Source organism: Primulina tabacum, chromosome 5 (genome assembly GCF_025594145.1).
Source record: "Primulina tabacum isolate GXHZ01 chromosome 5, ASM2559414v2, whole genome shotgun sequence".
NCBI classification, from domain to species: Eukaryota; Viridiplantae; Streptophyta; class Magnoliopsida; order Lamiales; family Gesneriaceae; genus Primulina; species Primulina tabacum.
The window spans coordinates 44,524,192-44,552,188 of record NC_134554.1 but is presented as its reverse complement, the minus strand read 5'-3'; the positions used below and the strand labels follow the sequence as shown (position 1 = coordinate 44,552,188).

The following is a 27,997-nucleotide window of genomic DNA, read 5'->3' as shown; positions in this document are numbered from 1 at the left end:
AGTCCAATAAAACAAACAGAATACCAAATCGCACACAGAGCCGGCTAGGCTCGATCACACCAAAGAGGATCCAACACTTAAAATACAACCATACAAATACACGAGGCATCTCCTCGGCAAATGACTCAATATTAGTATAAATATCTGAGGACTCCAAACTCAAACCGACTCACTGGGCTCCACTGACAGACGCTCCGCCAGCTGCATCAGAACCACCTGTATAACCTGCTATGGAATCACAAAACAAACCACAGCAGCCCCGAGGGACAGGGGTCAAACCCTAGTCTGAAGATCAAATAAATTACAGCATAAATAAATGACATGTATAAAATCAATGCAATGCAATGCATGTAGGGTACCAATAATCTCGGGTATCAAACTGGATCCAAAGAAACGAAAGCAACAACTGTGGCCACATGTGCCAGGGGTGTGACTTGTCAAATACGCCCTCGGCCCTGCACATCTGCGTCAGGGGTGTCAGTTGCAGAACTGCTCGGCCCTTCCGCTAGTCATCAGAGGTGTGACGCTCAAACGCCCTCGGCTCTGATGTCTAAATAACTCATCCAAGAGTAAACAGAGATATCGGAAACAACAGAGTCATGGCTCGATATGAATGCGTGCTCAACAATGCATATAAATTCACAAATTATTCCAATATATTTAAAAAATCACATTTATTTTTAAAAATGAGGAATAATCCTAAAATACACCCAAACAGCACAAAGAGCACATAAACACATAGTTTTCATAAAATCACATCAATTTAATTACACGTTGTTATAGACGCTGTAAAGAATCGATCAATCCGTACCTTAACCTTCAAATTAAATTACCACAATAGTTTATAAACTCCTCGGTGCTTCCTGGCTACTAAAACCTGTGGCAAATAATTAATTACCATCAAATAAATATTCAACTTTTAGCCAAAAACAATTTACTAATTCCAGCTTGGACCTAAGCTCGGTTGTAAGGCCATAAATCAACCAAATCTTAACCAAAACATACTTATCATGTTAGGTATGATTTAATGGGGTGGGGCCTACACATTAAATAATATAATAATTAAAACTTCTTTTCCCACATATCCCACATCGTTATGATAACAAAACTGAACGAATTAATCGATTATAAATTGTAGAACCTGTAAATCGGACTACGTATAAGCCATGCATAATTTTCAGTATTTAATTAAAATGATGTTATTGCATGAGTATCTAAATTCTTTTCTTTAAATTTAATTATTTTTATGCAGTAGTTTAACTAATATCCTTTCAGTTAATTAAGTAAGACCGGACTGGAGTTGGAGTTTTGAGATAAAATTTAATATTAAGAAAACATTCTTAGAATTTATTTAAGATAAATAATAAGTCAATTTAATGTAAAAGAATGTTTGAGAAATTATTTAATAATTTGAGATAAGTAGTAAATAAAGTTCAATAATTAATTTCTCAATTCACTAAAATATTTAATGAGTAGATAAAACACTAAAGATTTAAAATACATTATTTAAGCAATATTTCCCCTCCACTTAATAGCATAATTTCGGCCACCTCATATGTGATTTAATATTTCTTTGGCAACTCACCACCTTTGACTCTTTCCTTATTATTTTTTGGTATGATAACCCTTTCACTTTTAATCACCATTAATTAATAAGCAATCAATATCTTAGCCTTGTTTGAGTAGGAGGAATCGGTCATCATATCACCCCTCAATCCCACCTAATGACACCTCATTCCTTATCTAGCTAACAACTAGGATAGAAAGTGAGGAGCTTGCCATTTTGTATCCCATTTAATTAGTAAACTCCCCTCACTCCAAGCCATTCTCTCCCCACCATTATCACCGAAATTCAGAGCTTAATCAGAGCAAAAATCGTGAGACTCCTAGCAAGAAAAAAGAGAAAAATCGTGTAGGAAAGAAGAACATTCCGTCTCCGCCGCGCCGCGTCGTCGTTTCGTTTGTTTTTCATTCGAAACAAACCAAGGCATGTTTATTTTTCCTTTCACTCTTCAATCAAGCCATAATATGATTTTAAACCTTTCATGATCAAGATTTTATGAGGTAAAAACCGAAATATTTGACAGCACATTTTTGAAACATGTACAGAAAGTTTTTCTTCCTTGTGCTCCTCATGGCTTGGCTTCTTTTGACGGTTTCAGGTGGTTGGCTTAAGTCCAGGCTTTCCAGGCTGCTTCTAGGAATGTTATAGGGTGTGTTAGGAAAGGATTAGTCCATTGGTTTAAGCCCTTTTTCCCTCAGAAACACGAAATGACAGCAACCTCCCCATAGTGCAAAATTGGATTTCGAAAATTCTGGTTTTGTTTGTCTAAGGATGGTTCGAATCTTGGTTGGCTCTTGGGCCTGTAACCCTGGTTTAAACCCTTTCCTAGCATGTATAGGACGTGACCAAGATTCCCTTTCATGGCTTGGTTCACGTTCCAATCAGTTTTTTAAAAATAAACAAGAACAGCCCCCTTCGATCCCTTTCATTTTCTGCATGAGTTGGTGTTCGGTTATTAGGTTGGTATGGATCTTGGTTGGCTTCTGGCCCTTAGCCACGGTCCATACCATACCCCTTGATGTCTAGATCATGCCATGGTCAATCAAATGGCCGCTGGAATGGTCCATGACATCAAACGAAGCAACTCGCCCCACGCGCACAGGTTCGCCTCTCAGGTGGAAGTTCGGGTGATCCATGGTGTTGCTTGGATTTTGGCTGGCCTAGGACCCTTAGCCATGGTTCAATCCAACCCTTAGGATGTTGGGAAGAGGTTATGGTTGGTGGTTCAAGCCCCAATGGCCATTAACCTCGCAAACAACGAAAGAAACGGAAGCGCCGCTGCTGTATTTTTGTGACAGCAAGTTGTGCTTCGGTTCAGAGGTGTGTTTCGAGTTCTTGTTTGGCTTTTAGCCTATGGTCTTAGACTGGAAAGTACCCCATTGAGTTAGAAAGGTCATGTTTTTGGCCGTTTGTGATTTGGTCAAGTTTAGAAGGCGTACGAGAATTTACGGTGCAATGTGCCAAAGTGACTCTCGAAAGAGCGTTTCATGTTTTTGGCCTCCATTCACCAAATTTCGAAATACTGACATGTTAAGAGCATTATTTCATCATTTTAAGTGTATTTTAATCATGAATAAACGATGGTTCGGTGTTGGTTCGGGATGGCACGGAGTCATGATTAAATACCAAGTCATTGGGCGTAATTGTCTCGTTTTTGGAGTCAATTACCAAGTTTGAGCGAGTAAATCATTTGCATATTTTTCATGTTAGATTTAAGTCGCAGCGAGCCTAGGAACGATCCAACCCATTCGGTAAAATTAATACAGGATATTTAATTATGTTATTTAATTATATTACGTGCAAAAATATAAAATATTCATTTTTGAGATTTATGCGATATTGCTTGTGGTCACTTCATTATCATGGGATTATTACTTCACCCGGTGGTCACTTACAGGTTCAGTTCAGTTCATTTATTGGTACGGATATCCAGTCCAAGGGCTGTGATGATCTCTACCGCCCAGTATACTGTGGTTTAGTCTGATCAGGCGATCCAGTTCAGTTCAGTTCAGGGGCCACTTGCGTAGAACATAATCTCAACAGAAAATTTATGACATGTTATTTTATTACAGGGCTCGATTGAGCAACCAGTTCACTTATGATTTTCAGTTCAGTTGTGCACGTATTATAATTACTCATGACATGATATTTTTACGTTACGCCAGACTCATGATATTTTTACCATGCATGCAATTTTATTATTATTACTTGTTATTTACGATATATGCATGCTGAGTCTTTAGACTCACTAGACTTGATTGTTGTAGGTACTGATGAGGTCGGGATCGAGGGCGGGGACCAGTGAGCCATATTGGGTCGGCAGTAGTGGAACCCGAGGACCTCATTTTCAGCACTTACTATTTTTATTCCAAACTCAGCATTTTTATTTTGTTGAATTATTTTAAGTTGTTATTTTGAAAACATTGTTTACTTCCGCTGCTACTTTAAACATTGAATCTTTTTATCAGTTTATGAGGCATTTTAATTATTTAAAAAGAAAATTTCAAATTTTTCCGCAAATTTTCAAGTACGAATTTCGGGCCTCTACAGCTGGTATCAGAGCCTATGTTCTTGTAAAGGGTTGTACTACTAGTGACCTCGAGAAGCTCATGAAGTCACGTCTTTGGTATGTAAGTTTTACGTTTACGCATTTCGTTTACAGCATGAAATATTTTAACAACATGTTCTCATGAACTATTTTATGTTCAGATTTTGATTATTCAGTAGTTATTTAAAATTTTAAAGAAATTATGGAAATTATGCATGTTAGTTACGTATGGGTTATGTATGGAACAGTATGCCCCCTAGATGCATTCTTGAGCGTGCGAGAGATGATGAGCCTCGCCAGGAGGACAGGGAGGATCAGAGACAGGAGAGGAACGGGCCTCCACCCCCTCCACCTGACATGAATGCCCAGATGCTAGCTGGGATGACTCAGTTCTTCGCACAGTTTGCGGGGAACAATGCTGTGGCAGCCAGGCCGACAGGGCCCGAGGCTACTTATGAGCGGTTTATGAAGATGCGTCCGAAGGAGTTTTCAGGGACGTCTGATCCCATGATTGCCGAGGGCTGGATTAAGTCCCTCGAGGTTATCTTCGAGTTCATGGAGCTTGGAGATGCAGACAGAGTTCGTTGTGCCACCTATCTATTCGGAGGAGATGCACGCCTATGGTGGGAAGGAGCATCAGTAGCTTTGAACTTGGCTACACTGAGTTGGACGCGCTTCACGGAGGTATTCTACTCCAAATATTTTACTGATGAGGTGCGTTCCAGATTGACCAGGGAGTTCATGACCCTGAGGCAGGGAGATATGACTGTTACGGAGTTCATCCGTAAGTTTGAGAGGGGTTGCCACTTTGTGCCCCTGATCGCCAATGATGCTGTAGCCAAACTGAGGCATTTTATGGATGGTCTGCGGCCGATCTTGCGCCGCGATGTTAGGGTGGCTGGCCCTACTACTTATGATGTTGCCATCTCCAGAGCTCTAGCTGCAGAGCAGGACCATCATGACATTGAGAGGGATCGTTAGGGTAAGCGACCGGTTCCAGTACCACACCATCCTCCTCCTCCTCAGCAGCAGCATCAGAACAAGAGGCCTTTCCACGGCCCACCCAAGAACAGAGGTCAGAGGCAGCTGCAACAAGGACGTGCAGTCCCAAGGACCTTTGAGCACCCAATCTGTCCCAAGTGCTCACGCCGCTATCCTGGAGCATGTATGTATGGTTCCGGGAAGTGTTACAAGTGTGGTAGTCCAGACCACTTGCTACCGCAATGCCCACAGGGAAGTCTGCCTACCCAAGGCAGAGTCTTTGATCTCCATGCAGCGGAGACGAACCCAGACACCATGCTCATGACAGGTATCTTACAGCTTTAAGTTTATATTTGAAATTCGATGTTTTGGGAATCTGGGTTAATATTTTGAACATAGAATTGACGATAGGATTGCATGCTCTAATCAGTGTTATTTTTGGGAATTTAGTTTAGGAGAACTCTGGCCTTTTCATGACTATAAGTTTAGTTCTTGTAATTATTGGGTTCAACTTAGAGTTCCAATCTTTCAGGGAGAATTTTTATATCCGGTTCCGCTACGAAAGCCTTGATAGATTCAGGGGCTACTCACTCGTTTATTTCGGAAGTCTTTGCTAACTTCCTCAAGGTCAAGACCGTTGGGTTAGATGTGGCGTATTCAGTAGTACTGCCTTCTGGAGATGAGATGACAGCTACCAATGTGATCCGAGACATAGACCTCGAGCTTCATGGCAATCTTGTTTATGCGGATCTTATCGTACTGCCGATGCCAGAGTTTGACATCATTCTAGGGATGGACTGGCTATTGCGGAACAGTGTTTTGATTGACTTCCAGCGGAGATATGTTCTAGTCTGACCTCTTGGGATGACGCAGTTCTTATTCGAACCAGACATGTACTTTTTTACCGTGCATTATACCTTGTGTCCAGGCTAGGAAGCTCATGCATAGAGGGTGTCGGGCGTTTTTAGCAACTTTTATATCTGTCCCAAGGCACCCAGTCAGTCAGCTTCAGATGTTCCGATTGTTAGAGACTTCTTAGACGTTTTTCCTGAGGACGTCTCTGGTATGCCACCGGGAGAGATGTGGAGTTTTCTATTGAGCTTATGCCAGGTACGGCTCCGATTTCGAAAGCACCGTACCGACTAGCACCGACAGAAATGGCAGAACTTAAGAAATAGATTCAGGAACTTCTGGACAAGGAGTTCATTCGCCCGAGTTTTTCTCCATGGGGCGCACCAGTCTTGGTTGTGAAGAAGAATGATGGTTCTATGAGGCTCTGCATTGACTACCGGGAGTTGAACAGGGTGACAGTGAAGAACAAGTATCCACTTCCGCAGATTGAAGATTTATTTGATCAGTTGCAGGGAGCTTCGGTATTCTCGAAGATTGACTTGCGTTCCGGTTATCACCAGTTGAGAGTGAAAGATGCCGATGTTTCCAAGACTGCTTTTAGGACTCGTTATGGCCACTTCGAGTTCCTTGTGATGCCGTTCGGTTTGACGAATGCGCCAGCGATCTTCATGGATCTCATGAATCGCGTATTTCAGTCGTATCTTGACCAGTTTGTGATAGTGTTCATAGAAGACATTCTCGTATACTCGAAGAATCAGGAGGATCACAGCAGACATCTGACCACTGTTGCAGACCTTGCAAATAGAAATCGTAAAATGCATGGTTAGTGGCATTCTAGCAGCGGTATTGAGGTAGACCCAGCGAAAGTTGCAGCAGTCAGAGATTGGGTTGTGCCGCAGAATGCATCAGAGATCCGCAGTTTCCTCGGGCTAGCAGGATATTATCAGAATTTTATTCAGGGATTCTCCTCTATTGCCGTTCCACTCACATCATTTACAAAGAAGAATGTTAAATTTGTGTGGAGCGATGAGTGTCAGAAGAGCTTCGATACTTTGAAGCAAGCTCTTATCTCAGCACCAGTTTTGGCCATGCCGTTAGGGCCCGGAGATTTTGTTTTGTATACCGATGCTTCGAAGCTCGGTTTGGGCGCAGTGTTGATGCAGCATGGGAAGGTGATTGTAAAGGCCCGTATTTCGTATTCATATTTTAGCGGAATTATTAAAAATTTTCTAAATAAATAATTATCTTGCCTCATTTATAAAAAACATGTAAATAATTTAACTTTAAAATAACAGCGGAAGCAAATATTGTTTTCAACCAACAATTTAAAAATAATCCAACGTAAACAACAATTTAAAAATAATCCAACGTATTAAAACTGAGTTTGAATAATAAAAGGTGCATAAACCAAAACATGAGGTCCTCGGGTTTTCTACTGCTGCCACAAGATAGCTCACTGGTCTACGCCCTCCGTCTCGACCTCATCAGTACCTACAACAATCAAGTCTAGTGAGTCTAAAGACTCAACATGTATATATCGTGAATAACAAGTAATATATATAAAATTGCATGCAACGTAAAAATAAAGTATCGTAAAACGTGCAGTGAAAATCGTATCATGAATAATTATAACCACGTGCATATCTGAAAATCACACGTAAAAGCTTTGCTCCATAGAGCTCTGTCATATCATATCATAATTTTTTTTGTAGAGATAATGTTTCTAAGCAAGTGGCCCATAACATAACGTGAGCGCCTGATCAGACTAAACCACAGTATACTGGGCGTAGAGATCACCACAGCCCTTGGACTGGATATCCATACCCATACATAATCGTAAACCGGTCGTAAGTCACCGGGTGGAGAGGTCCTCGGTTGCGCCTACCGACTTCCAAACCCATAAACATAAGGTGGCCACAAGACATATCGCATATATCTCAAAAATAAATTTTATATTTTTGCACGTATATAATATAACTTATTTTTACCGGATGAGTTGGATCGTTCCCATGCTTGCTGCGACTTAATTCTAATATGTGACACATGCAATAAATCCTAACTTGACAAAACTTAACAATCGAACTAAAAACGAGATGATTAGAACCAATAACTTGATTTTAATCATGGCTTCGTACCAACCCGAACCAACATTAAACCGACATTTAACCATGATTAAAAATACCCCTAACCTACTGAAAAATGTTCATGATGATAAAAAAAAAAAAATTGGTGAATGGAATCCAAAAACATAAAACACTCTTCCGAGAGTCATTTTGGCACCTTGCACCGTAAATTCTCGTGCGACCTCAAAACTCAACCGAATCACAAACGGCCAAAAACATGACTTTCCTAACTCATTAAGGTACTGTCCAGTCCAAGGCCATGGGCTAAAAGCCAACCAAGAACTCAAACAAGCAACAAAATCGAAATGAAAGTTGCTGTCAAAAATCCAGCAGTAGCAGCTTGTGTATTTGTGGTATAAACTCTGAAATTTAATGACCATTGGCTTGAACACCAACCAAGGACTCTTACCAATATCCTAAGGCATGGCTTGGACCATGGCTAAGGGCTAAAAGCAACCACAACCCAAGCAACCGCCTAGAACAAGAACAGAATACCAGCCGAGAGCACCCCTTGGGGTGGAGTCTTGTAATGAAATATATTTTACTGTCTTGTCTCGTTCCAAGGGTCATTTGATCGACCATGGCTCGATCTAGACATAATGGAGTGTTGTATGAACCATGGCTATGGGCTATAAGCCAACCACAATCCGTCCAACACCCAAAAACCGAAACCATACTAACACAATTCAGAAACTAAAAGAAATCGAATGATGCTTGTGATGCTTTTAAAAATCTGATGGAACCACAAACCAGGCTTTGAAAAGACACTTTGGTCACGTCCTAGACATGATAAGTGAGGGTTCTAACCATGGCTACAGTCCCTAGGACAGCTAAGATTCGAACACTCACCTTAACCACCCAAATGACCAAAACCGTGACTCATTTCTGCACCTAAGGGAAAGTTGCTGTCATTTATTTGTTTGTGCGTGTATGGATGTAAACCAACGAACCAAAAACACCCTAACACACTCTAAAACATTCCTAGAAGCATCCATGAATGCCTGGAATCGAGCAATCCCCTGTAAACAACACAAAAATCCAACCCGTGAAGCACAAAAACAAGAGCCGTGAGTGCCTTATACAGATTTCTTGCAAGTTGCTGGTATATTTCGTTTTATCTCATATGCTTGATCATATACTGATTTAAAATATCTAATATGACTTGATTGAAGAGCAAAGAAACCATATATACATGCCTGGAATTTGTTTTGAAGAAAACAAATCAATACGATGAATACGAGCGGCGGAACGGAGTTGGTTTCTTCTTCTTATTTCTGCTGCTGTTGCACGATTTTTATCAGCTGATCCTTCTGTTAATTTCGAAGTTTGTGGATGGAGGCTGCTAGGTAAAGAAGATGAAGGTTACAAGAGGTGATAAATGGGTCTTGAAGTGCATTTAGATGGGGGTTACAAGTGGGGGAATTTTGAATGGCACTTGGATTTCTTTCACCTTCTTGCTGCCGAAACTTTTCATTTTAAATCTTGCTGCACTCCTCGTTTATGTTAGGCTAATGGGTTGCGAAAATTTTAAGGGAATTATTGTTTTTGCATTACTCATAATTGATAACTTAAAAGTGGGAAATGAATATACTATAAAGCCATTAGGAGTGACTTGAATGGGGTTACTAAAATTTTGAATTGTCTTGACCGAATATTATTACTCATTTGCATGGTATATTATGGCTTAAACTTGCGTTTTTATTATTTAAGGTTTTAAATACTTATTATACATTTTAGTGAACTAACACCTTAATTTAGGATAAGCTCTTACATGGCATTGCATGACCTCAATTTAAATATCAAATGCTATGTTTAATTTCTTGAATATATTATACTTAGATTAATTCATCCTCCATTGTTTACACATTTTACTTTAAACCTTAATTATATATTAACCTAAGAACTTATTCACCAACGTAGCTCTATTAATTTATTAAATCCCAAAGACATTCGTTTTCTTTAAATTAAATTATTCTTTGACTTAATTTAAATTTAGGAATATTTTTTCTTATTATTAATCTTATTATTAATCTTAGCTCTGATCCCTCAACTCGGGTTCGGCCTCGCGTATTTATCCTGAAAGAATAAACTAGACATCTACCTTTAAAATAATATCATGACTTAAAATTATTAAAATAAATTCAAACACTTCATATATATATAAAATATTCATTTTTAATTTAAAGAGTAGCAATTATGCATGGCTTATACGTAATCTGATCTTCGGGTTCTACAGTGATAGCGTATGCTTCTCCGACAGTTGAAAACCCATGAGAAGAACTACCCTACCCATGATCTAGAGTTGGCCGCCGTGGTATTTGCCTTGAAGATTTGGAGACATTATTTGTATGGGGAGAAGTGCCAGATATTTACCGACCATAAAAGCCTCAGTATTTCTTTACACAGAAGGAGCTGAACAGCGTCAGAGACGTTGTTGGAGTTAGTGAAGGATTACGACTGTGACATTAGCTACCACCCGGGCAAAGATAATGTAGTTGCGGATGCATTGAGCAGGAAGGTCGCAGTGATGGCTCATTTGACGATTCAGATACCTCTTCAGTCTGAGATGCAGAGGTTTGATCTAGATACTTATCCTCGGTAGAGTTCCCTGCCTATCTACCTTGACTATTCAGTCCTCTCTTCTAGATCATATTCACAGTGGTCAGTCAAGTAGATGAGCCAGTTGACAAAGTGGAAGTAGAGGGATGAGGCCAAGGGCAGTGTTGTATACAGTCAGCGACGGTATAGTGAGATATCGCGACAGAATGTGGGTTCCTAGCAGTGGGTTCTATCCGAGCAGATATTCTTTCTGAGGCCCATATTCGCCGTACTCTATTCATCCTGGGAGTACGAAGATGTACAAAGACCTGTATTTATTGTATTGGTGGCCTGGTATGAAGAAAGACGTCAGACGGTTTGTATCCGAGTGTCTGACATGTCAGCTTGTGAAAGCAGAGCATCAGAGACCAGCAGGTATGCTCAAGCCTCTTCCCATTCTCGAGTGGAAGTGGGAGAATGTCACCATGGACTTTGTGACCGGTTTGCCGAAGTCAGTCAGAGGATCAAATGCTATCTGGGTGATTGTTGATCGTCTTACCAAATCAGCGCACTTCTTGCCTATCAAGAAGACTTTCACCATGATTCAGTATGCAGAGTTGTATATCCGGGAGATAGTCCGACTTCATGTATTCCAGTTTCTATAGTGTCTAACAGAGATCCCAGATTCACTTCTTCATTTTGGAAGAGTTTGCATTCGACTATGGGTACGAATTTGTTATTTAGCACAGCTTTCCACCCTCAGACAGATGGGCAGTCAGAGCAGGTTTATTCAGATTTTGGAGGATCTTCTCCACGCTTGTGTTATGGATTTCTCTGGGAGTTGGGAGTCGAACTTGCCATTAGTGGAGTTCACCAATAATAACAGTTTCCAGTCGTCTATAGGTATGGCTCGGTATGAACACTGTATGGTCGCAAGTGCAGATCTTCTATTCACTGGGATGAAGTAGGAGAAAGATCAAAGTTAGGTCCAGAGATTATTCAGCAGACTGCCGATGTAGTAGTCAAGATCCGGAATAGGATGAGGACAGCTCAGAGTCGACAGAAGAGTTATGCGGATCAGCGGAGGAGAGAGCTAGAGTTTGCCGTTGGCGACCATGTTTTTTGTGAAGGTAGCACCTATGAAGGGTATCATGCGGTTCGGGAAGAAAGGGAAGCTCAGTCCGAGATTCATTGGAACATTCGAGATCCTCGACAGAGTTGGGACGTTAGCTTATCGTGTTGCTCTTCCGCCGAATCTGGCCAGAGTACACAATGTGTTCCACGTCTCTATGCTGAGGAAGTATATGGAAAACCCTTCGCAAATGTTGAACTTGGAGCCGTTGCAGCTCACTCCGAACCTGTCTTATGAAGAGAGACCAGTGCAAATCTTAGACAGACAGGAAAAGAAGCTTCGGAACAAGCTGGTTAAGCGAGTGAAAGTCAAATAGCTTAATCATTCAGAGGAGGAAGTTACGTGAGAGTCTGAGCCAGAGATGAGAGTCGGTATCCCGAGTTATTCGGTAAGTTTTAATTTCGAGGACGAAATTTCTTTTAAGGGGGGAGAGTTGTAGAACCCGTAAATCGGACTACGTCTAAGCCATGCATAATTTCCAGTATTTAAATTAAAATGATGTTATTGCATGAGTAACTAAATTCTTTTTTTTTAATTTAATTATTTTTTTTATGCAGTAGTTTAACTAATATCCTTTCAGTTAATTAAGTGAGGCCGGACTGGAGTTGGAGTTTTGAGATAAAATTTAATATTAAGAAAATATTCTTAGAATTTATTAAGATAAATAATAAGTCAATTTAATGTAAAAGAATGTTTGAGAAATAATTTAATAATTTGAGATAAGTAGTAAATAAAGTTCAATAATTAATTTCTCAATTCACTAAAATATTTAATGGGCAGATAAAACAATAAAGATTTAAAATACATTATTTAAGCAATATTTTTCCTCCACTTAATAGCATAATTTCGACCACCTCATAGGTGATTTAATATTTCTTTGGCAGCTCATCACATTTGACTCTTTCCTTATTATTTCTTGGTATGATAACCCTTTCATTTTTAATCACCATTAATTAATAATCAATCAATATCTTAGCCTTGTTTGAGTAGGAGGAATCGGTCATCATATCACCCCTCAATCCCACCTAATGACACCTCATTCCTTATCTAGCTAACAACTAGGATAGAAAGTGAGGAGCTTGCCATTTTGTATCCCATTTAATTAGTAAACTCCCCTCACTCCTAGCCATTCTGTCCCCACCATTATCACCGAAATTCAGAGCTTAATCAGAGCAAAAATCGTGAGACTCCTAGCAAGAAACAAGAGAGAAAAATCGAGTAGGAAAGAAGAACACTCCGTCTCCGCCGCGCCGCGTCGTCGTTTCGTTTGTTTTTCATTCGAAACAAACCAAGGCATGTTTATATTTTTCCTTTCACTCTTCAATAAAGCTATAATATGATTTTAAACCTTTCATGATAAAGATTTTATGAGGTAAAAACCGAAATATTTGACAGCACATTTTTGAAACATGTACAGAAAGTTTGTCTTCCTTGTGCTCCTCACGGCTTGGCTTCTTTTGACGGTTTCAGGTGGTTGGCTCGAGTCCAGGCTTTCCAGGCTGCTTCTAGGAATGTTATAGGGTGTGTTAGGAAGGGATTAGTCCATTGGTTTAAGCCATTTTTCCCTCAGCAAAACGTAATGACAGCAACCTCCCCATAGTGCAGAATTGGATTTCGAAAATTCTGGTTTTGTTTGTCTAAGGATGGTTCGAATCTTGGTTGGATCTTGGGCCTGTACCCTGGTTTAAACCCTTCCTTAGCATGTCTAGGACATGACCAAGATGCCCTTTCATGGCTTGGTTCACGTCCCAATCGGTTTTTTAAAAATAACAAGAACAGCCCCCTTCGATCCCTTTCATTTTCTGCATGAGTTGGTGTTCTGTTATTAGGTTGGTATGGATCTTGTCTGGCATCTGGCCCTTAGCCACGGTCCATACCATACCCCTTGATGTCTAGATCATGCCATGGTCAATCAAATGGCCGCTGGAATGGTCCATGACAGCAAACGAAGCAACTCGCCCCACGCGCGCAGGTTCGCCTCTCGGATGGAATTTCGGGTGATCCATGGTGTTGATTGGATTTTGGCTGGCCTAGGGCCCTTAGCCATGGTTCAAGCCAACCCTTAGGATGTTGGGAAGAGGTTATGGTCGGTGGTTCAAGCCCCAATGGCCATTAACCTTGCAAACAACGCAAAGAAACGCAAGCGCCGCTGCTGTATTTTTGTGACAGCAAGTTGTGCTTCGGTTCAGAGGTGTGTTTCGAGTTCTTGGTTGGCTTTAGCCTACGGTCTTAGATTGAACAGTACCCCATTGAGTTAGGAAGGTCAAGTTTTTTTTCCGTTTGTGATTTGGTCAAGTTTAGAGGGCGTACGAAAATTTACGGTGCAATGTGCCAAAGTGACTCTCGAAAGAGCGTTTCATGTTTTTGGCCTCCATTCACAATGAAACATGTACAGAAAGTTTGTCTTCCTTGTGCTCCTCACGGCTTGGCTTCTTTTGACGGTTTCAGGTGGTTGGCTCGAGTCCAGGCTTTCCAGGCTGCTTCTAGGAGTGTTATAGGGTGTGTTAGGAAGGGATTAGTCCATTGGTTTAAGCCATTTTTCCCTCAGCAAAACGAAATGACAGCAACCTCCCCATAGTGCAGAATTGGATTTCGAAAATTCTGGTTTTGTTTGTCTAAGGATGGTTCGAATCTTGGTTGGATCTTGGGCCTGTACCCTAGTTTAAACCCTTCCTTAGCATGTCTAGGACATGACCAAGATGCCCTTTCATGGCTTGGTTCACGTCCCAATCGGTTTTTTAAAAATAAACAAGAACACCCCCTTCGATCCCTTTCATTTTCTGCATGAGTTGGTGTTCGGTTATTAGGTTGGTATGGATCTTGTTTGGCATCTGGCCCTTAGCCACGGTCCATACCATATCCCTCTATGTCTAGATCATGCCATGGTCAATCAAATGGCCGCTGGAATGGTCCATGACAGCAAACAAAGCAACTCGCCCCACGCGCGCAGGTTCGCCTCTCGGGTGGAAGTTCGGGTGATCCATGGTGTTGATTTGATTTTGGCTGGCCTAGGGCCCTTAGCCATGGTTCAAGCCAACCCTTAGGATGTTGGGAAGAGGTTATGGTCGGTGGTTCAAGCCCCAATGGCCATTAACCTTGCAAACAACGCAAAGAAACGCAAGCGCCGCTGCTGTATTTTTGTGACAGCAAGTTGTGCTTCGGTTCAGAGGTGTGTTTCGAGTTCTTGGTTGGCTTTTAGCCTACGGTCTTAGATTGAACAGTACCCCATTGAGTTAGGAAGGTCAAGTTTTTTTCCGTTTGTGATTTGGTCAAGTTTAGAGGGCGTACGAAAATTTACGGTGCAATGTGCCAAAGTGACTCTCGAAAGAGCGTTTCATGTTTTTGGCCTCCATTCACCAAATTTCGAAATACTGACATGTTAGGAGCATTATTTCATCATTTTAAGTGTATTTTAATCATGACTAAATGATGGTTTAGTGTTGGTTTGGGTTGGCACGGAGTCATGATTAAATACCAAGTCATTGGGCGTAATTGTCTCGTTTTTGGAGTCAATTACCAAGTTTGAGCGAGTAAATCATTTGCATATTTTTCATGTTAGATTTAAGTCGCAGCGAGCCTGGGAACGATCCAACTCATTCGGTAAAATTAATACAGGATATTTAATTATGTTATTTAATTATATTACGTGCAAAAATATAAAATATTCATTTTTGAGATTTATGCGATATTGCTTGTGGTCACTTCATTATCATGGGATTATTACTTCACCCGGTGGTCACTTACAGGTTCAGTTCAGTTCATTTATTGGTACGGATATCTAGTCCAAGGGCTGTGATGATCTCTACCGCCCAGTATACTGTGGTTTAGTCTGATCAGGCGATCCAGTTCAGTTCAGTTAAGGGGCCACTTGCGTAGAACATAATCCCAACAGAAAATTTATGACATGTTATTTTATTACAGGGCTCGATTGAGCAACCAGTTCACTTATGATTTTCAGTTCAGTTGTGCACGTATTATAATTACTCATGACATGATATTTTTACGTTACGCCAGACTCATGATATTTTTACGATGCATGCAATTTTATTATTATTACTTGTTATTTACGATATATGCATGCTGAGTCTTTAGACTCACTAGACTTGATTGTTGTAGGTACTGATGAGGTCGGGATCGAGGGCGGGGACCAGTGAGCCATCTTGGGTCGGCAGTAGTGGAACCCAAGGACCTCATTTTCAGCACTTGCTATTTTTATTCCGAACTCAGCATTTTTATTTTGTTGAATTATTTTAAGTTGTTATTTGAAAACATTGTTTACTTCCGCTGTTACTTTAAACATTGAATCTTTTTATCAGTTTATGAGGCATTTTAATTATTTAAAAAGAAAATTTTAAATTTTTTCGCAAATTTTCAAGTACGAATTTCGGGCCTCTACATAAATAGAGCTCAATTCCTTCAGTTTTTTTATCCCAAAATCAAAAGCTTTTCAGCTTTGATAAAAAAGAGAGCGCATAGAAAAAAAAGTGTATTTTTTTCTTGAGTGCGGGAATTCTCTTGTGTGAGTTAGAGAAATTATTTTCTCGGTATACTCGGGTTTGGGAGTGAGAAATATTGAGTGTATTGGTGTATACACTTGTTGTAATATTTTTTCCAGTTATAAAAGTTGTAGTAGCTCCGTGACGTAGCCTATATTGGGTGAACCACGTAAATCTTTGTGTTCTTGTTGATTATTTTATTTCGTATTTTTGGGTACTATTATCATCTTGATCGGCATCGCTTCGGTGCAATTTCCCAACAACTGGTATCAGAGCCTTGTTGTGAAAATTCTTAAGAATTCTGAGTATGCTCTGTGGTTGCAGCTTTGTCTGATCTTCCATATCATAAAAGATTTTCTAGATTTTTTGTTAAGGTTAGAGAAGTGATGGCCAGAGATGATGGATCGGGACCGAGAATCAACAAGTTCGACGGAACAGATTTTTCGTTGGTTACAGATAAAAGATTATTTGTATAGCAAGAAGTTGCATCAACCTCTATCTGGAAAGAAACCGGAAAAGATGGAGGATGATGACTTGAAGCTTCTTGACCGACAAGTGTAAGGTGTAATACGATTGACCCTAACGAAGAACGTGGCGGAGGCAAAAACAACAGAGGAAATGATGTCCATTTTGTCGGACATGTACGAAAAGCCATCAGCAAATAATAAAGTACATCTCATGAAGAAGTTATTTAACTTGAAGATGAGAGAAGATGCATCGGTGGCTAAACACATCAATGAATTCAACACGATTGTTTCATAGCTAACATCGGTTGAAATTAAATTTGATGATGAGATTCGGGCACTTATTCTTTTGGCGTCTTTACCAGACAATTGGGAACCGATGCGGGCAGCGGTTAGCAACTCTGTTGGAAAAAGAAAGCTACAATTCAATGATGTCAGAGATCAAATTCTTGCTGAAGAAGTTCGCAAGATGGATTCGGGTGAAGGAACATCATCGAGATCTACTCTAAATCTCGAGAACAGAGGAAAGGGCAGGAGTGGCGAAAAGAGTTTCAACCAATGGCATGGAAGGTCCAAGTCAAGAAATGGAAAAGACAACAACACATTTGAAAAGAATGTGAAGTGCTGGAGCTGTGGTGAGACTGGTCACTTGAAAAAGAATTGAAAATCAACAAAGAATGACGCTAATGTTGTTACTGAGGATGTACATGATGCTCTATTACTATCCATGGAAAGCCCGGTTGATTCTTGGGTTATGGACTCGGGAGCTTCGTTTCATACCACTGGTAATCGTGATGTATTCGATAATTACATTGCGGGAGATTACGGTAAAGTTTTCCTGGCTGATGGAAAACCTTGGGAAATAATTGGTATGGGTGATATCCGGATGAAGATGACAAATGAATCTGTCTGGAAAATCAACAAAGTAAGGCATGTAACAAAGTTGACACACAATCTGATTTCAGTGGGACAGCTTGACGACGAAGGTCATAAGGTGGTGACCTTTGAAGATGGTTCCTAGAAAGTGAAAAAGGGAGCCATGATTGTTGCTCGAGGAAAGAAAACTGGAATACTTTATATGACTTCCAGTTTGAGAAATAAATTAGCGGCTGTGGATACTGGAGCTAATTCAAGTCTATGGCATAGTAGGCTTGGGGATACGAGTGAGAAGGGAATGAAAATGCTTGTTTCAAATGGAAAGCTACCGGAATTAAAGATCGTTGAACACAATCCGTGTGAAGCTGTATTTTTTGGAAAGCAAAAAAAGGTGAGCTTTTCAAAAGAGGTTAGAAAACCGAAATCGACGGATTTGGAACTGGTACATACTGATGTATGTGGACCATCTCATGTGACATCCCTTGGAGATCACTCAAGATATTATGGCACTACTGTTGACGATTCGAGCAGGAAATTTTGGGTTTATTTTGTGAAAAATAAATCGGATGTATATGAGACCTTTAAACAATGGGAGTTAGCCATGGAAGATGTGATGGATTCACTGTCATCCAATCACATGTGGGAATTGTCAGAACTTCCTGAAGGTAAAAGAAGTTTTACATAGCAAGTGGGAGTATCGGTTAGAACATGACGGTAGCAAGCGGTACAAAGAAATACTTGTTGTAAAATGTGAAAAGTAAGTCATTGGTTACACTGATATTTTCTCTCTGGTGGTAAAGTTAACTACTATCAGGACTGTACTTGGATTGATGGTAAAAGAAGATTTACATCTGGAACAGTTAGATGTAAAGCCGACGTTTCTTCATGGTGAGCTAGATGAAGAAATGAATAAATCACAGGGATTTGAACTACGATGGAAAGAGAAAATGGTGTGCAAACTTTAGAAGAGCTATGGTCTCAAACAAGCTTCAAGATAGTGGTACAAGAAGTTTGATGGTGTAATGAATAATGATGGTTTTCTGAGGTATCAGGCTGATCAATATTGTTATGTGAAGCTTGATGGTTATTATATCATACTACTGATATATGTAGATGATATGTTGATAGCAAGAGCTTGTCTGGAGGAGATTGATAAACTTGAGAAAGAGTTATCAAAGGAATTTTCTTTGAAGGATTTGGGTACTGCAAAACAAATCCTTGGAATGAGGATCCTTAGAGATCGGATGAATGAAGTCTTGAAGCTTGAGAAGATTCCTGGAAGCAAGAATCCAGCTGACATACTCACGAAGGCTGTTATCATTAAAAAACTGAAGTTGCGTTTGACTTCAGTTGGTCTCCTGGACTAACAAAGGAGGTATGAGCTGCTGCACTGATGGTGTGAAGACATGATTGAATCAAGTCTTCAAGTGGGAGAATTGTTAGGTATGATTTAATGAGGTAGGGCCCACACATTAAATAATATAATAATTAAAACATATTTTCCCACATATCCCACATCGTTATGATAACAAAACTGAACGAATTAATCGATTATAAATAGAGCTCAATTCCTTCAGTTATTGTATCCAAAAATCAAAAGCTTTTCAGCTTTGATAAAAAAGAGAGCGCATAGAAAAAATGAGTGTATTTTTTTCTTGAGTGCGAGAATTCTCCTGTGTGAGTTAGAGAAATTATTTTCTCGGTATACTCGGGTTTGGGAGTGAGAAATATTGAGTGTATTGGTGTATACATTTGTTGTAATATTTCTTCCAGGTTATAAAAATTGTAGAAGCTCCGTGGACGTAGCCTATATTGGGTGAACAACGCCCAAAACCAGCAACCATGAGATGCAAGGTCTGTGACAGATTTAGTTTAGACACTTATGAATATAAAATTCATATCTAACTCCTCATTGACTCAAATCGATATCCGCCAATTGGAGATGAAAGAAAACTCAAATATATAAGTTTTCATAGAAAAAACAATTTCCAGAATCCTAACAGATAAATCCCAGAATTTACTAGAAGGCGCTACTACATGCACACTTCGCGGACAGAAGTCTGTACTGAGCAGTTTCGGCAAAATAAGCATAATGACCTCATATCTTAATGGAATTTAACGAATCTTATATCAATACAAAGAAAACGCATAACTCTACAACTCTTAATTGAATCACAAGTCTAGAATCCGAGATCAAAAATGTCATAAACTCGAATTACAGTAGCTACTCTTCACAGCTCCAACACAGAATTCCATTTTGACACATTTTAGTAGAAAAATCATATCAAATCCGTTTTTAATTGGAATTCCATTTTGTCAGTGGCTATAGAAAGCTGACACATAGAGCTATAAGTGCTATTTGAACCACAAGTCAAGATTCTTAGTGCAATCCACACAAAAACCCAAAAATCAGAAGCCAAAAACCTGCAACTCGAAAAACAGAAACCAACTTCTTCCATGGATAAAACTTTGAAAACCTAGGCTTAGGGATTACTTTCAAAAGATTTCCTTGAACTGAAATAAAGCTAGAATCAACCTCTTCACACTCTAAAGAACCAAGAAAAATAGAAATCAAGAGCTGGAAAGGAAACGCAGCAACTTGGAAGAAACATGGTAAAAAGAAACAAGCTCCTCTATGATGATTATGGCAAGGAGAGCTGAGGGACTTCTTGGGCTAACTTGGGAGAGCTATGGAGACCCACTTCCTAGCAGCCAGAGGCGACGAGTAGCTGCTCACGATGGAGAAGAAAAAATAATGGATGGAAGAGAAGAGACAAGAAGAAACGAGAAACTTAAAGGAAGAAATGGATTGGGCTTGGGGCAAATGGGCTTCCTTATAAACACATATCCATATACACATATACATGTATTTGAATGATTTAGCCCAATTGCTAGAATGTGACCCGATCCAAATATTTACAACTCCTGTGTGCTATTAAACATCGATATGTATTTTAATATCGTCTATAATTCCGATATTTTTTCTAATACATATTTTTAACACACAAGTATAATTATTTGGCTTAATTATTTTAATTTAGCACTTTAAAATAATTATTTCTAATTCTTGCCAAATACCGAATAATTAAATTTGGGTTCTCACATTCTCCCCTCCTAATAAAAGATTTCGTCCTCGAAATCTAATGTACACAACACTTATACACAAAGTGGTTAAAACATTTATCATTGATAATACATCGGAAAATCTGAGTACATGGTGTTATTCATCATATTTTCAAACAAGTGAGGCCACTCTTGACGCATTCGAGACTCTAACTCCCATCTAGCTTCTTCTATCCCATGTCTACTCCACTGCACCAAAACCAAAGGAATCGTCTTGTTCCTGAGTTGCTTCTCTTTACGATCAAGAATTTGAACTGGATGCTCAACATAAATTAGAGAATTATCTAACTCCACATCCTCGATACTCAAAACATGAGATGGATCTGGCTCATACTTCCGCAGTATAGATACATGAAACACATCGTGTATCACAGACAAACTCTGCGGCAAGTCCAAACGATAAGCCAAAGTGCCAATCCTCTCAACAATTGCATACGGACCATTATAACGTGGAGCTAACTACCCTTTACGTCCAAATCTCATAGTACCATGAAACGGTGATACTTTCAAGAAAACATAATCGCCAACCTGGAACTCTAAGGGCCGACGCCTTTTATTAGCATAACTTGCTTGACGATCCTGGGCTGCTTTCATTCTTTTTCTGATCAATTCAACTTTATCTTTCATTTCTTGTACAAACTCTGGTTTAGACATCTGTGGTTCTCCCACATCTTCCCAACAAATCGGAGATCTACACTTTCTGCCATATAAAGCTTCAAATGGTGCCATACCGATCGTTGTCTGAAAACTATTGTTGTAAGAGAATTCGACAAAAGACAATGATTCTTGCCAACCACCCCTGAAATCCATTACAACTGCTCGTAACAAATCCTCTAGAGTCTGGATGGTTCTTTCTGATTGACCATCTGTTTGGGGATGATAAGCAGTGCTCATGGCCAACTTTGAACCCAAAGATGATTGCAAACTACTCCAAAACTTCGAAGTAAACCTTGGATCACGGTCTGATACTATGGTTATTGGCACACCATGCAATCTTACCACATGATCAATGTACAATTTTGCCATTTTCTTGTAAGTACAAGTACGGTCATATGGAATAAAATTGGCTGATTTAGACAATCTATCAACAATCACCCAAATTGCATCACAACCACGATTAGAACGAGGTAGGTGTGTCACAAAATCCATAGCAATGTGCTTCCAATTCCGGTGTGGTACTTCAAGACTATTTAACATACCGCCAGGTCTCATTCGTTCAGCTTTAACCTATTGGCAAGTTAAACATTTAGCCACAAAATCAGAAATTTCCTTCTTCATACCTTCCCACTAATAATGAGCTCTCAAAGTATGATACATCTTTCGATTTCCTGGATGAATGCTATGTCTACTACAATGTGCTTCACGTAATAAATCTTCTTTCATATCTATCAAATTAGGAACCACAAGTCTCTCATTAAAGCGCAAATTACCATCTGAGGCAACACTGAACTTATTTGACTGATTGGTTTGAACCAATTCTTTCAATCTATGAATGTGTGGATCAGTTCTCTGCGCTGCTTTAATAGTTGATATTATATGTGGCTCGACTTTGATAGATGAAACTATAAAGTAATCTCCACTTGTTTGATAAGTCCATCCTGATGTTCCCAAATGCTCGTAGACTTTAGAAATATTCAGAGATGTCAGCATAGCGTTTTGAGCTTTCCTGCTAAGTGCATCTGCAACTAGATTCATTCGCCCTGGTTGATACTGAATCTCACAATCAAAGTCTTTAAGCAACTCCATCCATTTACGTTGTCTCATATTCAAGTCGGACTGTGTGAAAAGATATTTAAGGCTCTTGTGATCAGAAAAAATTACAAATTGTTCACCGTACAGATAATGACGCCATATTTTTAACGCAAACACAATGGTAGCCAATTCTAAATCATGAACTTGATATCGAGTCTCATGTGGCTTCAACTGTCGAGATGCATATGCAATAACTCGCCCATTTTGCATTAAAACACATCCCAGTCCATCCAGAGAAGCATCTGTACACACAACAAATCCACCTGAGCCTGAAGGTAAAGCTAACACTGGAGCTGTTGTCAACTTTTCCTTCAAAGTTTGAAAACTTGATTCACATTCTGCAGTCCACACAAAACGTCGATCTTTTTGCATTAATTGGGTCATAGGCCTTGCAATAACGGAAAATCTTTCAATAAAATGCCTATAATACCCTGCTAATCCTAGAAAACTGCGAATCTCAGAAACATTTGTTGGTGTTGGCCAATTAATAACAGCTTCGACTTTACTGGGATCCACTGAAACTCCCTGAGCGGATATAACATGACCTAGAAATACTACTCTGTCCAACCAAATTCACACTTAGAAAATTTAGCATATAATTGTGCTGCTCTGAGTGTTTGGAGTACTAGTCTCAAATGTTCTCGATGTTCCTTCTTTGTTTTTGAATAAATCAAAATGTCATCGATAAAGAAAATAATGAATTTGTCTAAAAATTCTCGAAAAACATGATTCATCAAATCCATGAAAACTGCTGGAGCATTAGTCAATCCGAAAGGCATGACTAAGAATTCATAATGCCCATAACGTGTCCGAAATGCAGTTTTAGGAACATGTTCCTCTTTAACTCTAAGCTGATGATATCCAGAATGAAGATCGATCTTGGAATACACGGATGTACCCTGCAACTGATCAAACAAATCATCGATACGTGGGAGAGGATATTTATTCTTCACTGTAGCTTTATTCAATTGCCGATAATCAATACACATCCTCATCGTCCCGTCTTTCTTCTTTACAAACAATACTGGAGCTCCCAAGGTGACATACTTGGTCTAATATAACCTTTCCCCAGTAAGTCTCGTAATTGTTCCTTGAGTTCTTTCAACTCCGCTAGAGCCAAACGATACGGTGCTCTAGAAATATGGTTCGTCCCTGACATTAACTCAATGCTGAAATCTATTTCCCTTTGGGGCGGAAAGCCAGGAATTTCATCAGGAAATACATCAGGAAAATCCTTTACCACAGGAATATCTGAAACTTTCAACATTTCTTCCTGTGTGACATCAACTGCATAAATCATGAATCCTTCATTCCCTGCCGAATGCTGATAGCAGTCTAAACATTTCCATTGCTGACACTAATGGAATGCATGACTGAGAATCATTACCATAAAAGTTCCACTTATGGCCATAATAAGGTCTAAATCTGACAACTCCATGGAAACAATCAACGGTGGCTCGATAATTCGTCAAAGTATCTATTCCCAAAATACAGCCGAAGTCAGACATAAACAATTTGATTAGATTAGTTATCATAAGTTTATCATCAAATCTAATCACACAGTTCAGAACTATCTCACGAGACATCAAATACACACCAGCAGGGGTAGACACAGACACTGTATCCATCAACAAGGTAGTAGCTATCTCATGCTCATCGATAAATGCAGCAGACAGAAATGAATGAGATGCTCCAGTGTCTATCAATATACGTGCAGGATGATAAAAAATAAAGCATATACCTGCAATGACCCATCCGGGCGTCTCATGAGCCTGGTCCTATGTCAACTCATGCACCCTAGCCTACTGAGGTCTTGGAAAGTACTGCTGAGAAGATCCTCTTGGCTGTTGGTAGTTAAGCTGTAGAGTAGATGGTCTAGGCACAGGGGCTCTCGGAAACTGGCTAAATTGCGAGGGTTGATACTGTTGTCTTCCCCCATTTGGACAAAATCTCGCATAATGTCCCGGTAATCCACATGTATGGCAGTCTCCCTGAACTCCTGTGCATTCGGTAGTAGGATGCCTACCTCCACATCTCCCACAAGAATCTCGAACATAACCACTAGATCTTCCTCCCCTAGAACTACCTGAACTAGATGAACTGCTGTAAGACTTCTTCTTAAAGTGCTTTCCTTTAGCTCTGAATTTCTGCTACTTTGGTGGCTGGTTTGATTGTGGAGGCTGATAAGGAGGTATGCCCACTGGCATCTGAATGCTACTCCCGGACCCTTGGGAAGTAAAAGATGGAACCTGTTGTGATCCTCCCCAAAGCAAACTAGCCTCAATATTCTTTGCTTTCTCTACCGCTTCTGCATAAGTAGTTGGTGCTCCAGTCATAACCAATGTATGTATCGTCCGATTCAGTCCTTGCATGAAACGCGAAAGCTTGGAACGATCACTATTAGAAACATGAGGTACGTAAGCTAGTAGAGCAGAAAATTCAGAGGCTTACTCTCCCACTGACATATTTCCCTGAACCAACTGATTGAACTCGACTTCCTTAGAAGAATAATAAGATGGAGGCAAGTATTCTTGAATAAAATGAGTACGGAATACCTCCCAAGAAATTATCTGACCAGATTCTCGGATTGCTTCCTCTGTGGCTTCCCACCACAGTTGTGCTCGATCCTTGAGTTGGTAAACAGCTAATTTGAGTCTCAGCTCCGGAGTGTACTTCACCAGATTAAACAAATAGTTCATGCTCTTCAGCCACACTTTTGTCTTTTCGCCACCTTCATTTCCAAAGAATTTGGAGGACGCATATCTTGGAATTTAGAAATCACTAACTCCATTTCTCTCATTCTTTGGGTCAGCTGCTGAACTTCACGATCAACTTCCACATTTCTTGCAACATGCCTTTCTCGACGAATTGGTGGTTCCTGCTCCACCTCTATCTCTATATTCACATTTTGATTTGCCCTTCCTCTAGAGCGGCCACGTCTACCTTTGCCAATACCCTCAGTATTTCCTATGTTTGAGCTTCGAACTCTTGGATAACTTCTTTTCCTTTTCTGCCTCTTCCTCCCTGTACCATCTACAAGACACAAGGATTAATCCACAAGCAGAAAATAATAGTAAGCACTGAAGGGTTTCAAGGAAAATTAAAACTTACTCCACTAGGTACAAATAAACGAAGCGTCAAACTTACTTCACTACCAGCTCTATCTCAGCTAAGTTAATAATCATAGCATGCAAATCAAATAAAGAGCAAGTAATAAATCAAATACGAAATCTATTTATTTGTGTCTAAACTCGAGTGTCCTAGACTCTAATTCGAGCATATTCCAGTTACGCTCTGATACCAACTGTGAGGGCCCGTGCTCCTGATTAATTTTTAATTATCAAACAACCAGGATTTATTAGCGTAAACAGCAAAAACGTGTAAAAATTTTCCATTTTAAGCCTACAGAAATTTCGGCATGACCTTCCCTTAAATAGGACATACCAAAAAAATTAAAACAACACAACAAAACCTTTATACTCGAAAATAGAGTCCAATAAAACAAACAGAATACCAATCGCACACAGAGCCGACTAGGCTCGATCACACCAAATAGGATCCAACACTCAAAATACAACCATACAAATACACGAGGCATCTACTCGGAAAATGACTCAGTATATAGTATAAATATCTGGGGACTCCAAACTCAAACTGACTCGCTGGGCTCCACCAACAGACGCTCCGCCAGCTGCATCAGAACCACCTGTATAACAGGCTATGGAATCACAAAACAAACCACAGCAGCCCCGAGGGACAGGGGTCAAACCCCAGTACGAAGATCAAATAAATTACAGCATAAATAAATGACATATAATAAAATCAATGCAATGCAATGCATGTAGGGTACCAATAATCTCGGATATCAAACTGGATCCAAGGAAACGAAAGCAACAACTATGGCCACATGTGCCAGGGGTGTGACGTGTCAAATACGCCCTCGGCCCTGCACATCTGCGTCAGGGGTGTCAGTCTGAAGAACTGCTTGGCTCTTCCGCTAGTCATCAGAGGTGTGACGCTCAAACGCCCTCGGCTCTGATGTCTAAATAACTCATCCAAGAGTAAACAGAGATCTCGGAAACAACGGAGTCATGGCTCGATATGAATGCGTGTTCAACAATGCATATAAATTCACAAATTATTCCAATATATTAAAAACTCACATTTAATTTTAAAAATGAGGAATAATCCTAAAATACACCCAAACAGCACAAAGAGCACATAAACACATAGTTTTCATAAAATCACATCAATTTAATTACACGTTGTTATAGACGCTGTAAAGAATCGATCAATCCGTACCTTAACCTTCAAATTAAATTACCACAATAGTTTATAAACTCCTCGGTGCTTCCTGGCTACTAAAGCCTGTGGCAAATAATTAATTACCATCAAATAAATATTCAACTTTTAGCCAAAAACAATTTACTAATTCCAGCTTGGACCTAAGCTCGGTTGTAAGGCCATAACTCAACCAAAACTTAACCAAAACATACTTATCATACATGGCTGGAATCCTGACTCAAAATTCCATATTTAATCAGAAGACATCAAAATGAAATTCAATCATCTTGACATTGAACAACGCCCAAAACCAACAACCATGAGATGCAAGGTCTGTGACAGATTTAGTTTAGACACTTATGAATATAAAATTCATATCTAACTCATCATTGACTCAAATCGATATACGCCAATTGGAAATGAAAGACAACTCAAATATATAAGTTTTCCTAGAAGAAACCATTTCCAGAATCCTAACAGATAAATCCCAGAATTTACTAGAAGGCGCTACTACATGCACACTTCACGGACAGAAGTCTGTACTGAGCAGTTTCGGCAAATGAGCATAACGACCTCAATTCTTAATGGAATTTAACGAATCTTATATCAATACAAAGAAAACGCATAGCTCTACAACTCTTATTTGAATCTCAATTCCAGAATCCGAGAGCAAAAATGTCATAAACTTGAATTACAGTAGCTACGCTGCATAGCTCCAACACAGAATTCCATTTTGACACATTTTAGTAGAAAAATCATATCAAATCCGTTTTTAATTGAAATTCCATTTTGTCAGTGGCTATAGAAAGCTGACACATAGAGCTATAAGTGCTATTTGAACCACAAGTCAAGATTCTTAGTGCAATCCGCACAAAAACCCGAAAATCAGAAGCCAAAAACCTGCAACTCGAAAAACAGAAACCAACTTCTTCCATGGATAAAATTTTGAAAACCTAGGCTTAGAGATTACCTTCAAAAGCTTCCCTTGAACTGAAATAAAGCTAGAATCAACCTCTTTACACTCTAAAGAACCAAGAAAAATAGAAATCAAGAAGCTGGAAAGGAAACGCAGCAACTTGGAAGAAACATGGTAACAAGAAACAAGCTCCTCTATGATGATTATGGCAAGGAGAGCTGAGGGACTTCCTGGGCTAACTTGGGAGAGCTATGGAGACCCACTTCCTAGCAGCCAGAGGCGACGAGTAGCTACTCACGATGGAGAAGAAAAAAAATGGATGGAAGAGAAGAGACAAGAAGAAACGAG

The 27,997-nt window shown here is 39.7% G+C and overlaps 1 long non-coding RNA gene across 3 annotated transcripts; it reads right to left on the bottom strand.

Moving 5' to 3' along the window:
• Positions 1-118: 118 nt before the first annotated feature.
• Positions 119-27,997, bottom strand: LOC142545059 (uncharacterized). Of its 3 annotated transcripts, XR_012820213.1 has the most exons (4): positions 27,704-27,997; positions 812-877; positions 360-463; positions 119-228 (listed from the first exon to the last, which is right to left on the bottom strand). It is a non-coding gene; the product is annotated as an uncharacterized LOC142545059 (long non-coding RNA). The 3 variants fall into 3 exon arrangements; XR_012820214.1 differs by lacking the exon at positions 360-463; XR_012820212.1 differs by lacking the exon at positions 360-463 and having other exon boundaries at positions 119-225.